This window comes from Typopeltis vanoorti, chromosome 23 (assembly GCF_054136105.1).
Source record: "Typopeltis vanoorti isolate ZY-2024b chromosome 23, IOZ_Tvanoo_1.0, whole genome shotgun sequence".
NCBI classification, from domain to species: domain Eukaryota; kingdom Metazoa; phylum Arthropoda; class Arachnida; order Uropygi; family Thelyphonidae; genus Typopeltis; species Typopeltis vanoorti.
Window position 1 is genome coordinate 74,201,495 of NC_143571.1, and position 14,280 is coordinate 74,215,774.

Genomic DNA, 14,280 nt, shown 5'->3' on the forward strand with positions numbered 1-14,280 from the left:
TCTGTGCTATAGCTCTAAATTGATGTCTAAGCTTTTCATAATCACTGGCCTGTAATGTAATGTAATTCTGTACATATCCTTTTCTCATATCCATGAAAAGTTTTCACGTATCTAGCTATCACCTCAGTGATCACTTCATGCTCATTCATACCAAATGGAAGATCTGATAATCCATTCACATCCTGTGATGATATGATCAATCTTGGACTCTCGATGCTCATGTGTTCTCTTTACATACTGCCTAAGACAGTCGTTCCTCAAGAAATTAATTTTTTTTATTCCCAAATGCCATCACTTCATTCCAATCTATATTTCATTCATCAAGCTAATTTGTTCATACATTTCACTGTCTCCAATTATCATCATTCCTTAGCTTATAACAACATTCAAGCAAATATCTTATTCTATCCACTTCCACACTACACTGCCTCGAAACCGATGCCATTATTTTTTTCTCACATCTTCACCTTGTGTGGGTATACAGAGACTATCCTTGGAAGTTGCCTAAGGAGTGAGAAATGGGTTTTTGCACATGAAGAGTGGCAGGTGCATAGAACATGTCTTGACCTGGCAGGGTGGCTAAGCATGTGAAATTGTTCAGTTAAGTATGTTAAAATACAAAGCGATTACGATAACTTAGAAGGAAGTCTAAAGGTGACATGATATTAAGTTGTCATGGAAGGATGTTAGCCATGAACAGATATGGTCAACAGGTATTTTAAATATTATTATTATTATCATTATTATTTTAAGGCATCTGCATGGAGTCCGAGACTGATTGCAAGAGACCCAAATCAACTGTTATACACACAAATCCTATCATACCTCTCCTTGAATCCATTCACCATCAAAGAATTCATAACCAATTCTGGCAATCCATTCCACTTACTCACTCACCACTCTCAATGCAAAAAATCTGGTCTACACACTCCTACTAATTACATGCTTACACAACTTCCATGGATGGGCCCTAGTTCTCTGACTATTTGTCATATATTGAAAAATTTATATAATTCCTATAATATCTTAAAAGTTTCTATCATGTCCCCTCTTTTCTGCCTATCAGCTAAACTCTGTAACCTACGAACATTCAACCTAGCCTAGAAAGGAGTATTCCAGACTTGTCAGCATTTATCTTGGTCACTCATCTCTGAATCCTTTTGACCACCTCCTGGTCCCCAAGAAACCAAGGTGACCAAATCCGTGTACAATAATCAAGATGTGGACGAATCATAGCCTTATAGCAAAGAATAAATAGGTTGGGAGTGAAATGGATGTGCAACCTTGTTAAGCAAGAGAACCACAAGAAGAAGAAGAAGATGTGGAAAGAATATCGTGAGAATAAGAGTGAGAGGAGTTATGAAATACATAAAACTCAGGAAAGAAAGGTAACAAGAATTGTGCGGAAAGCTAATTCAGAGTATGAAAAGAAATTGGCCATGCAGGGTAAAGGAAATTCAAAAGAATTTCATCATTATGCCACAAGCAAAAGAAAGAATGAATGTGAAAGAATAACTTCATTGAATGCAGATGGTACTCTAGAGAGTGATGGAAAATTATGAGATTGTTCAATTAATGAGTGCTCGCATTGCTAAGATATATCAACCAGGTGTATAACATACTGCTACATTGGATGAAGAGTTAGAGGTTCATGAAAATGAGGTAGAAGAGCTGTTGCATAACCTGGATAAGAATTTGTCTATAGGGACAGATGAAATATCAGCCCATTTACTAAAGGAATGTTCAGCTGAATTGGCTAGGCCTTTCACGTGTTTGTATAACTTGAGTTTCAGCTCAGGAATGATACCACAGGAATGGAAGGAGTGTATGATAGTTGTATAAGGCTGGTGCAAAGACTGATGTGTCAACTACTGACCAATCGGTATCTCTGGTGTGGTAGTGAAGATTTTAGAAAAGCTGGTAAGAACTCGCATACAAAAACAGGTAGACAAAACAAGCTATACTCTGCAAGGAGCAGCATGCATTTACTAAAGGAAAGTCATATTTTAGCAATTGCTCATATTTATAACAATGTTATGCCCGAGTAGAGAATGGATACACTATGATAATGTTGGATTTTTCTAAAATATTTCATAGGATTTGTACCATATGAAAGGCTGTTGCATAAAGTGGAGAATATGGGATTGGAATATAAACTCTTGACTTGGATCGGGGGGGGGGGGGGTTGACAGACATATCAAAAAGTGGTATACAGTAGCTGTAAATCTGCCAGATTTAAGATGACCAGTGGTGTACCTCAGGGATAAGTCCTTGGGCCATTATTGTTCAATCTATACATTAATGACATTCAGGCAGGATCTAACATCAGATGTGCAATTGTTTGCCAATGATGTGAAGATAGGCAGGGCAATCAGGGATGCTACTGATATTTAGCAATTACAAAATGATTTGAATAGGTTGGAAACTTGGACAAACAAAAATGGCTATCAGTTTAATGTTAGTAAGTGTAAAATTATGCACTTTGGCACGATTAGATTTCCAGAAGCATATTATATTAGTGGGGTTATGCTACAAGAAACTGAGGAGGTAAAGGATCTTGGCATATTGGTAAATAGGAATTAAGTTCCTATTCACCAATTCCACTCCACTCCATGTCAAAGGTCATAGCAAAAGTTGCAAATACAACTCAGAGAATAAATATGATGTTAAAGCGACCTTTGACATGTAAGGATAAGGAAGTCATTTTGCCTCTTTATAAAGTTTTAAGAAGACCACACCTGGATTATTGTGTGCAGATTTGGTCTCCCAGATTCCAAGGGGATAAAGAAGCTGTGGAAAGGGTGCAAAGAAGAGTTACAAAGATTATATCCAGATTATGAGATTTAGATTATGAGGACAGATTGCAAGTATGTAGATTACAGACTCAGGTTAACAGGAGAAAGAGAGGTGATGCGATAAGAGGTCTATAAACTTTTGAATGAGTATTATAGGAATAGCATCTGATGAAATTTTTTGTTATACTGAAGGTGGGGAAAGAACATTGGGGCATTTATGGAAGTTTGTTCAGTCAAGAAAGGGGTAAGAGCTAGGTTTTTCTCTCACAGAGCAGTGAGTGAGTGAAATAGTTTGCCTTTAAGGGTAGTGAGTGCATCTAGTGTGAATGAATTTAAGGGAAGGTATGACAGCTCCTTTCAGTGATTTATAGCCTCCCTCAATGAGCACTTGTTAGCGTGTTTTTCAACACCCAAGTAATTTGTTGAGTTATTTTACCAACTTTTGCAATATACCCTCTGAACTTCAACTTTTTGTCCATTATCCCCAAGTCCTTAGCTCATCAATTTAATGCAAACCAATACCATCAATATGATACACCACATGCCATCTTTTCAACCTGAAGTGCATAACCTTACATTTAGTAGCATTAAACTGACAATCATTATCCTTTGTCCACAATGCCAATTTATTCAAATCATCCTGCAGGATATCTACATCACCTTTATGAACTATTGCTTTCCCAAGTTTTGCATCATCTGCAAACAATTGAATATCCCCTCTTAAATCTTTCCCTATTTCATTGATATACAAATTAAAGAGTAGTGGTCCTAGTACCGAACTTTGAGGTACACCGCTAGTCACCATCATTCTCCTAGACTCCACTCCACCATATACAACTCTCTGGTGTCAGTCCATCAGCCACTCCCCTATCCATTGTACTAGCCTCACATCCATTCCCATCCTCTCTAGTTTTTGTAATAGTTTTCCATGCAGTATTCTGTCAAATGCCTTGGCAAAGTCGAGCAGTATCATGGAGTAGCCAATTACATTTATCCAATTTTGCTTCCACTTTATTATAAAATGTGAATAAGTTAGCCTTTACAAAGAGTAACTTATTTTACTTTTCACCAACTTTTCTAATACTTTAACAACCACTCCCGATATATTAATTAGTCTAGTTTGCTACCTCTGTCTTGGAACTACCTTTATGCAATGATACTATCTTACCCTCTTTCCACTCCCTTGGAACTGCCAGAAATGAAACATAGATTGAACAACTTCATCAGAGGCAATGCCAATTCTCTTCACATTCATGTGATACACAAGCTGATATGTTCACATTCATGTTTTTTAATAGGCTGAACACACCTCCTGTTCATCTATCGCAATGTTGAGATGCATCTCTGTAACATCAATAACTGTAAAAATCACCACCTGGATGATACACCTTTGCAAAATGATCACTCAGCAACTCAACTATTTCTTTTAGTTCACTCACCTTCCTACCATGAGAATTGTTTAAGTCATTTTACCATAGTCATTTTTCCTCTTACTTGCTACATAACAAAAATACTTTTCTGGGTTTACTTTGGCCTGTTTGGCTAATTCTCTCTCATAGTCTGATTTGGCCTTCCTTATCATACTAGTCACCCTTCTTATTTGCACTTTGTACTGTACATGTGTACACTGATCACTTTTTTATTTATATTTCCTCCACAGTGTTTTCTTTTTCTTTTTTTTTTTTTGCAGTTCTTGCTTTATATCCCTATACATCTGCTTAATTCCAACTTGGTTTATCTTCCTGACCTTGGTATGTCTCATACCACTACTCTCAAGAAATCTCTGACCACTTTCCATACCTTGTAGCTTCTCAAGCCATGGAACTGTTCCAAGATGACTCCTCTCTCTCTCATAATCACCAGCCTTATAGCTGAACATAAAATCCTTCTTGACAGAGAACTCCATAAACTTCCCAGAACAAGGTCACATGGTCACTCTCCCCAGTTGGAGGCAGAGTTATTGAGTACCTTGGTTATGGATACATCTTCTGATGCTGTTATCAAATCCAACACTCTCAAACCCCTTGTCCCCCTCTATAACATGTTGTTTCATGTAATTATATCCCTTAGCAAATGTATAAATCCCACTTCCATCTTGCCATGCCCCCCCCCTTCCTCCCTCCAATCGATGTCTCCATAGTTAAAGTCATCATCATCATCATACGTATCAAGGATTTAGGCCTAGCATGACCTGTTCCGGCCTTAGAAGTCATTGTTGAATCGTTTAAGAGGACGTCCTGGTTTTCTTTTTTCCTAATGGCTTGTACTTTAAGGCTTGTTTTGGTAATCTTTCTGTTTTCATTCTTTGAACGTGTTCCATCCATTTAAGTTTATATTTTTTAATTTTTTTTATTACTGGTTCTTGGTTTAATTCTTTCATAATATCTTCGTTTCTTTTGTGATCAAATAGGGTATACTTTGCAGTTTTTCTCATAAACTTCATTTCTGCTGTTGTTAATCTTTGTTTGTCTTTTTGTTTTATTGTCCAGATTTCACTTCCATACATTAAGACCAGTATGGCTAATGTATTGTATACTTTTAGCCTGGTTTGTTTTTGAACTAGGTTTGGTTTAAATATAGAGTTAAAGTCTCCCATAATAATTGTTCAGTCCACACTCATTGTGCTAATTCACAATACATGGCATCTACATCTTCCTGTGGACCCCCCCCCCGCCGGTCTATAGCAGCACCAACGACATATTTTGTGCTATTTGCCTCTATCTCACATCAGACAGCCTCAAATGAACCATCTCCCCCAGACCTAATATTCTCTTTAACTTCTAATTTTGTTGATTAATTCTACAGCTATCATCAGCAATACCCCACCTCCTGTCCCGTTCCTTCTATCCTCCCTGAAAATAAATACCCTTTACATTCTATCCCTGTAACTATATCATTTTCAGTCAACCGAGTCTCACTGATACCCAAACTTATATATTCAGGTTGAGGAGAAAAAAATTACATAGGAATTAAATGTATGACTAGCATCATTAAAATGCAAAATGCTTTAAAAAAATGTTATGAAGAGTATATATAAAAAAGAAAAGTTTTCATCAGGACTCACAGGTAACTCAAAACACAGACAAGAAGAGCAGCTAGCATCGTAATAATAGAAAATCACAAACAGTTCTTTTGCTATATGGCTAGTAAAAGAATGATTAAGAAAGTAATATTAATGAATACAGATGGAAGAGAGTGACAGAAGTTGAATACATAATTGAATTACTCATGGAATTCGCAAAGTTACTGCTCATCCACATGAAGATAATGCAATAACTGGTGTGATATAAATCAATGTGAGAATAGAATGGGATAACTGAAGCAGCTCAGGAAATGACAGAATCTTGATGCAAATATAGCCATGAGATTAGATGGGATATTGAAGCATGTAGTATTAGAACTGGCAGCACCTCTGACCAGGTTGTTTAAGTCTCAGCACTAGTAGGAAAGAGAGCAAAGTTTATCACAGCTCCATTAAATATAGGAGACTAAAATAAACATAGTAAATTACAGGCAAGTCAATATCTTAGGAATTGTAGTTAAGGAATTGACAAAAGTTAGTTAAAGCCAAAATTCAGAAATGGATGGATAGAATATGATGCCCTATAATAGGGTATTATAATTCATTCAATAAAGTAAGAATAAGGCACCAAAGGGAAGGAGAAATTAAGGGTGAAGGCAGAGTAGTCATAGCAGTAGTAGTACTGAATGATCATCATTCCTCTAAACTAGACTCTTGTAACTACAAGAGGAGGATTTCACAGGAATCAGTGCGAGTCCATTGTAACTCGTAATTTTTATCAAATGGTCCTGACTACAGAATTAAAAGCTTAACATCAAAACTGGTAGATAATAATAAAATAGACATGATACTGCCAATAACATTCAAGGGTGACTGCTTCAGGTAATTTAAAATGGACACACATTGATGTGAGAAATGACAATTAAGATATAAGTGGTGGTGATAAGATATGAGATAATCTAGTGGTGGTAGATGGTGTTGGTGTAGTTGTGGTTTGTTGTAATTGATGGAGACAGAGTTGTAGAGAAGGTGCTCCTCCCTCGATGAGTCCTTGGACTCCCTGGAAGTGTTAATAATAATATGCTTAAAAGGCATATCATTATTAACACCGGACTGCACTGGAGTCAAAAGATTCATCACAGGAGGTAGACAGTTACACACAAAGTTTATTAAACTGTGATATAAACTCATTTATTAAGTCTGCATTTATCACATTGTTAGGCAATGTATTCCACTCATAAACCACTCAAGGAAAAGGTAAACTAGTGAGGTTCTCTTCTCTCTCTTTCTTTTTTAAGGCAAATTTTGTTCTTGAGCTAATAATGTGCAGCTGAACAGTATCAGCTGAATCCTGCCTCTCCAGAGTGATCCATATATCATAACCATTTTCAATTTGAAACATAGTAATATGATTTTGGAACTTTATTCTTTTCAGGTCTCAAGTTTTCTATTGTGCACTGTTATTTAGCATGCTTTCTATCTACAATTGGTGGTGGTGACAAAGAGGAATGATCAGGTGGAGGTATGGAGGAGTCAGAAGAAGTGTTGGTGGGACTTCTTGCAGAACCAGAAATGAGCATGTTTGTTTATGAATGCCAGAAATAACTGAAATCAGGAAGAAAAATTGTTGCACTGGCCCAAAAAATTGTTGGAATAATTGAGATGTGGTGATTGGATAAGGATAACATTCAAATAGAAATAGAGGAAGGAATATGATCATTTTCATAAGAACTCAGGTCATAAAGGGAGGAGTGCTGTGAATATAGTAGGAGATGTTATACCCATTCAAGGTGGAAATGAAGGAGTACTGGTGATGATGTTTTGAGGCATTATGATGTGAAAGTTAGATAGGATGAAATACTTGGTTGGGCATTGCTGTAGACCTGGTAATGAGGAGAGCAATAAGAAGAAAATGTATAGGCAAATTAACCTGGCAAATGTAAAAAGGAGGATCATTATGGATGATTTTAATTATAATAATACAAAATAAAATGAAAAGATGGAATCTGGTAGGAGAGAATGAACTTCTTGAATTTTTGAAAGACAACTACTTTAGGCAATACATAACAGAGGGCACATGAAGAAGAATGGTCACAGATTTTATCATCTCAAAGAATGTTATTCTAAATGGGATGTCAAATCTTCAAGTTGGTGAGAATGACCATGAAATAATCACCTTGGTGGTAGCTAGCCATATGAGGACTCCTAAAAAAAAGGATATGTGGATCTATAAGGCTGGTAATTATGAAAAACTCAGGAGACAGCTTGCAACTATTAAGGGAGAAATGGATGAAAAGGAGAAAACAATGCTGCTTGGGACCTGCTCATTTCCTGAGCAGGTCCCAAGTCTGTGACTTGTATAAGCTGTTTAGAGTTTTCCTTTATAGAAACTGGCAGAAGCAATGTCTGAATGCATGCACAAGGTCAGGTTGTAAAATAAGGTAGGTGTGAAATTGATTGTTGAAGTATGACATGGAAGAAGTGAGCATGCAATTTGGAAGATGGCATTATGGAGGCAGCACAAAATTAATGCTAAATAGAATGAATGCTAATTGCACAAACAGTATAAATATCAAGCAAGCAAGAAAGGTAACTCACTTGTTAAAGGTAGCAAAAATGCAACATGAGTAGCAGTTAGCTAATGGTGGACAGAAAAAAAAAATCACAAAGAGTTCTTGAAATGTGTGGCATACAAGAAAGAATGATTATTATGGATCTCTACCTGAGATCCATAATAGTCAACCTCTTGAATGGAGATGACACCTGATAGGATAGGACAGGACAGGACAAGATACTAGTTGGTGAAAATGGCAGAATGATGATAACCACTGCAAAGAATATAGCTGGCATCATTAGCACACCCAGAGAGGGGGGCCAAGGGGCCCTGGTCCCTCCCCCCCAAAAGAAAAAGGGAAAAAAACACCAGAAAAATTTCTAAAAATCTTTTCCTAATAAAAATACATTTTTTTTAAATTTATGTTGTGTCTTGCTTCTATTTCTATGCTACTTATGAATTAGCGGTCACATAAGGTAGGAATATCCTATAGCTATCGGGAATCCTGGCCGCTGCAAACGAAAGGTGAACTAAGTAGTGCTCGGGTGCTACTTCGTTTGCCCAGGCCGAGACAGAGGAGATCACGGGTATCATGTATTGGCGATCAGTGCAGATGTTCAGTCATAGCTCGTATGCAATAGGTATTGTGTATTCTCAAATAGTCTACTCAACTCGGCCTCCCTCCCCGCCAAGATTAAATCCTGAGTGCGCCACTGGCTGGCATGTTAAATGGGCAATTCAGAGAAATATTTCATCCTTGTGAATGTTACAACATGCAAACTTGAGTATGGTGAGAAGGGTGAAGGGATTGATGGTGAGTGAGAAGGAAGTAGATGAGTAATTGGGTAAACTTGATGGTAATGATGTACAGCCTGATGATATATAACCACATATTTTGAAGGAACATTCAAGGCTGTACCGTTAAGTTAGGTACACCAAAGCTGATGTACATTTTTTATCCAAAGAATTGATTAATTCATTTGAATATCATTAACAAAGAAGAAAAAATCTTATTTTAATATTAGAATCTAAATCATTTATGAAGATATTAAATAATAAGAACCCTAACACCAAACCCAAGGGTATCTGACTTCTAACTATATGGGAGACTGCTCTCCCTTCTCTAATGATATTTTCTGTCATGTATCTGTCAACTAATTAGGTGATATATAAGTTCCATTCTCTACGGATAAAGACACACACACACACACACACACACACACACACACACACACACACACACACACACACACACACACACACAGACAGAGAGAGAGAGAGAGCATTTGCATGAGGAATATATGATACAAGCTAAGAAAGATATTAATATAGTAGGGAAGACAAAAATGGAATACAAGAAGAAACCAGCACTGTAATTAAAGAAATATTCTAAGGAATTCTTTGTAGCAAATAGGAAGAGATATGACTATAAATGAATGACACTGTTAGATGAAAATGGGAGTCAAATGACAAAAGACACAGGAAGCAAGGATGACATCTCAGTTAATCAGATTCTTTGATATGACAACCAAATCCCAAACTCTTAAACCTTGTGTTGAACCAAACTCTCTCTACCAGATGTTGCCTAAGAATTTTTTCTCTCAGGAATTCTAGAAATTCTGTTCCCTTGCCATATAAAGTTTCCTCTTCCCAATTTATACTGCTGTAGTTAAAATCTCGTGTAATGATTACCATTTTTGAATTTGCCAAATATCTCCTGCTCTTCACTCTTGGTGTTCCCTAGTCCTACAGCAACATCCTTCTAAATATTGCATTCTGCCCACTTACATCTCATACCATATGCTCTCAAAAACCATTAGTACTATTTTCCTCCAGATTTTCCAGTGACCATGGAGTGTTATTTATCATAAGTAACACTCCACCACCCTGTTTACCATCCCAATCCTGATAAAATATGACTTAGTCCAACAATCTCTAGCCAAGCCGAGGCTATTAATGTCACAATTCTTCTCTTTATTCCTGATGCTTAGCATTTGTACAGAGAAGTATCAGGACTTTATCACTATTCCTAAACCTACTATTATTCCACACACACACACTCCATTTGACTATGATATAGCATATGTTTTCCTATCTCCCAAGTGATTATCTCCACAGGAGGTCATCCCCTTCCCTCGCAACTCGAATTTTCCTACCCTAACACACCCTTTCAACATGCCCAGAGACACAATCTCTCCAGATGCCTGTATCCTTGTTTCTATGTTCAAATGCAGGTCATCTCTTGTATAGAGCTCTTCTATTACCAAAAGATATCTACATAATCCAGGCCTCTCTTTCAGCACATTCTCACTATCATCACTTTTATTGCTGCTCTTCTCTTCAATTATGCATTATCATCATCATCTCAAAAATATGTTCACTGTCATTCCTCTCATCCCTTTCTGCTGCATAATCTCTAACATCACCTCAGATCTCTCACCGCCTCTCAGGTCATTCGTACCCATCATCACTACCATCTTATCCACATTTTTTATCTCTTAACTGCTATAGTCGCACGCCATCATTCCTCTAGGCAAGCACTCCTCTAATCTAGCATTCTATTTTGCATACCACAAATACAATTCCTAATATTTTTTTTTTCATTACCTTGTCTATACTACTAATAAGACTTCTGTAATTCTGCACTTTATGGGTGTAAGGTGGAGACATATTGGATGAAATATTGATGAAACTTCTATAGGAGGAAGTTGCTATAGAATTGGAAATAAGGACAGCGAGAAGAAAATGTATGAGCAAATTGATCTGGGAAAAGGGTGATCATTATGGGCAATTTTAATTATGGAAATGTAGATTGAAATGATGAGACATCTGGGACAAAGAGAGTGAATTTCTCAAGATCTTAGACAGCATGTAACAGTAGATAACATAAGAATCAAGAGTCATGGACTCCATTATCTTGCCAGAGGATGTTATTGTAGATGAGATGTCAAATCTTCCTCCAGCTGATGAAAGTGACCATGAAGTGATTACTTGAATGGTGGTCAGCCATATGAGGACCTCCGTGAGAAAAGGATATATGTGGAACTACAAGGTTGGTGATTATGACAAGCTCAGGAGATGGCCTGCAGCTATATCATGAAATGGGGAATTGGATGGAAAGGAAATCACTGCTGCCTGGGCCATGTTCAGGCAATGTCTGGTGCAGAGGTAATGTGTAAATACATACTGAAGGTCAGGAAGCAAAATATGTTAGATGGGAAATGATGAATGAAGAGGTGAAGCATGTAATTTGAAAGAAGAAAATATGGAGACAGCAGAAGATAAATAGTAATAGTCAGTAGCATGAGGAGTACAAAGAGCAGGTGGGAAAGGTGACTTGTAGTGGGTAAGGTTCCTAAGAAGTGGAAAGAAGGCAAAATAGTACCACTCCACAAGCATAGTTCTAGGATAGAAGTTTCTAATTATAGACCAGTCTGTATAACTGCAGTTGTTGTCAAGGTGTTGGAGAGATTGGTACATAACCTTATATGATAGTCAGCATGGTTTTGTAAAAGGTAGGCCTTGTTTTGGCAATTTACTTGCATTTTATGATAAGATAACAAGCTTGTTAGATAAAGGAGAATCATATACAGTGATATTCTTGGACTTTGCAAAAGTGTTTAATATATTACCACATGATACACTGGTGTATAAGCTGCAGAGGATGAAAATGGTAGTATGTTGGTTAGACAGATCAGAGATTGACTCTCTGAATTATACCAGTATGTTGTGCATGATGGTGCAGTATCTAAAAAAAAAAAAAGGGGGGGGGGGGGTAACCAGCAGAGTGCCCCATTCGTTTCTTCTTGGGCCCTGCTGTTTAAGTTGTTTGTAAATGATATATCATGTGGATTTACTGGAGATCATCAGCTGTTTGCTGATGATCCAAAGTTGGAGAGAATGATAAAGAGTAATACTGATGTTATTCCCTTCAGGAAGATTCGAATAGACTTTTGGCTTGGACAAATGAGTGGATAAGTACAAGGTGTTGCATTTTGGAGTGCAGAAATATAAGGTTATGTACTATATATATTGATGGCACTACTGCAGGAAGCGGATGAGTTAGAGATCTGAAGTTTACAGGGTATATTGCAAGTGTTGCAAAGACTGCACATTGTACTACTGCTGCTATGATAAGAAGTACACTAACATGTAGGGATAAGGAGGTAGTTATGCCACCATAAAGCATCAGTCAGACCACACTTGGACTATTGCTGTCAGTATATCATCCTCATCCACCATATTTCACTTATTCCAAGAATTTTTGGATGAATATACTCAATCAGTGCACCAATTTTGTTACTCTTATTTCTGATGCTCCTGACATTTGTAAATAAACACAGCAATTCATTTTTAGGTCTATATCCACTCCTACTCGTGCCAGCTCTCAGCTCAGATTTTTCCACATTTGCCCATGACCACTGATCTTTATCAACATATATATCCTCAGACTTGACTACTCCCTTATATCCCAAGCGATCTCATTCACATGCTGACCATCCCCATACCTTGGCTACTGCTTCTGATATCCACTCTCTCCTTATGCTTCCCTGTTCATCCCAACTCTCCTCTATTTCTCTGTCCATCCTACATTCTTGTTCTCTCAGCCTTATCTACTTTTCTCTCCATTCACAACACTTCGGTCTCATCTTTTCCACATCACCTTACTTCCTGACTGTTTGCTCACATCACTCATTACATTTCATTCTAACAACCATCTCTTCAGTTTATTCACACCAAATCCATTAAAATGCAAATATCAATTTTAAGCAATTCCATTCCTTCCTCAAATGACTGTATCCCTTTTTCTTCACACAGCTCCTCCAACATACCATTCACAATTCTTGCTTAATGTCTAAACTCATCATATCTCAGCAACACACTGGAATTCTTTCTTAAAATTTTTAAGAAAAATTGTCACAGTTTTAAAAACAAAATTTTAAACACAATTTAAAAATGGAGGCAGCAGGGTTTTTCATCCCACATACAGGTAAATCAGCCATGAGAACACAAAATTTACAGACAAAAAGCACTGTTGTTTGTAGGCAGTAGATGCCGTTGGTGGTAGTTTGAGCATGGCTGATTTGCTTGTAGTTGTATGTAACTGGAGAATTAAGTAGTAAGGAGATAGTGAGATGCGTGTATAATGGAATAGAGTGCCCGCCTGCAATGAGTCCTTGGAGGTGTCACGTAATAATAATAATAAACCAAAATTTTTAAATAAAAAGGGAAATAAAACTGAATGTGAGAATTACAGAGGTATTTCCCTACTGAGTGTTCCTGGCAAGATCTATGCAAGTATACTTGAGAAACGGTTGAGAAGAATTGTGGAAGAAAAGCTTGGTGAAGAACAAGCTGGATTCAGGCCAAATAGAGGCTGTCAGGATCAGATCTTCACTTTACGACAAATAGTGGAGAAAGCATGGGAATATAACAAAGATTTGTATTTAAGTTTTGTCGATTTGGAAAAGGCATATGACAAGGTGCCAAGAGAGAAGCTATTCAATACACTGCAGTTATATGGTGTCAATGGGGCATTATATCAAGCAATACTTGGTCTTTATTTGAGTTGTAAGTCAGCAGTTAGAATTGAAGGAAGTACAGGAAGATGGTTTAATGTTAAATCTGGTGTGAGACAAGGATGTACATTATCCCCTCTGTTATTCATTATCTATATGGATCACATTATGAAGGAAAGTGGTATTAAACCTGATATCAAAATTGGAGATGTTAATGTCAGCTCTTTGCTTTATGCGGATGATGTTATATGTCTAAATAAATCCGCTACAAGTCTGCAAGATTCTCTGACTAAATTGAATAGCGGTTGTAATAGATATGGTATGAAGGTCAGCAATAAAAAGACAAAGACAATGAAAATAGGCAGAATCATTGAAAATGTCAACTGTGTT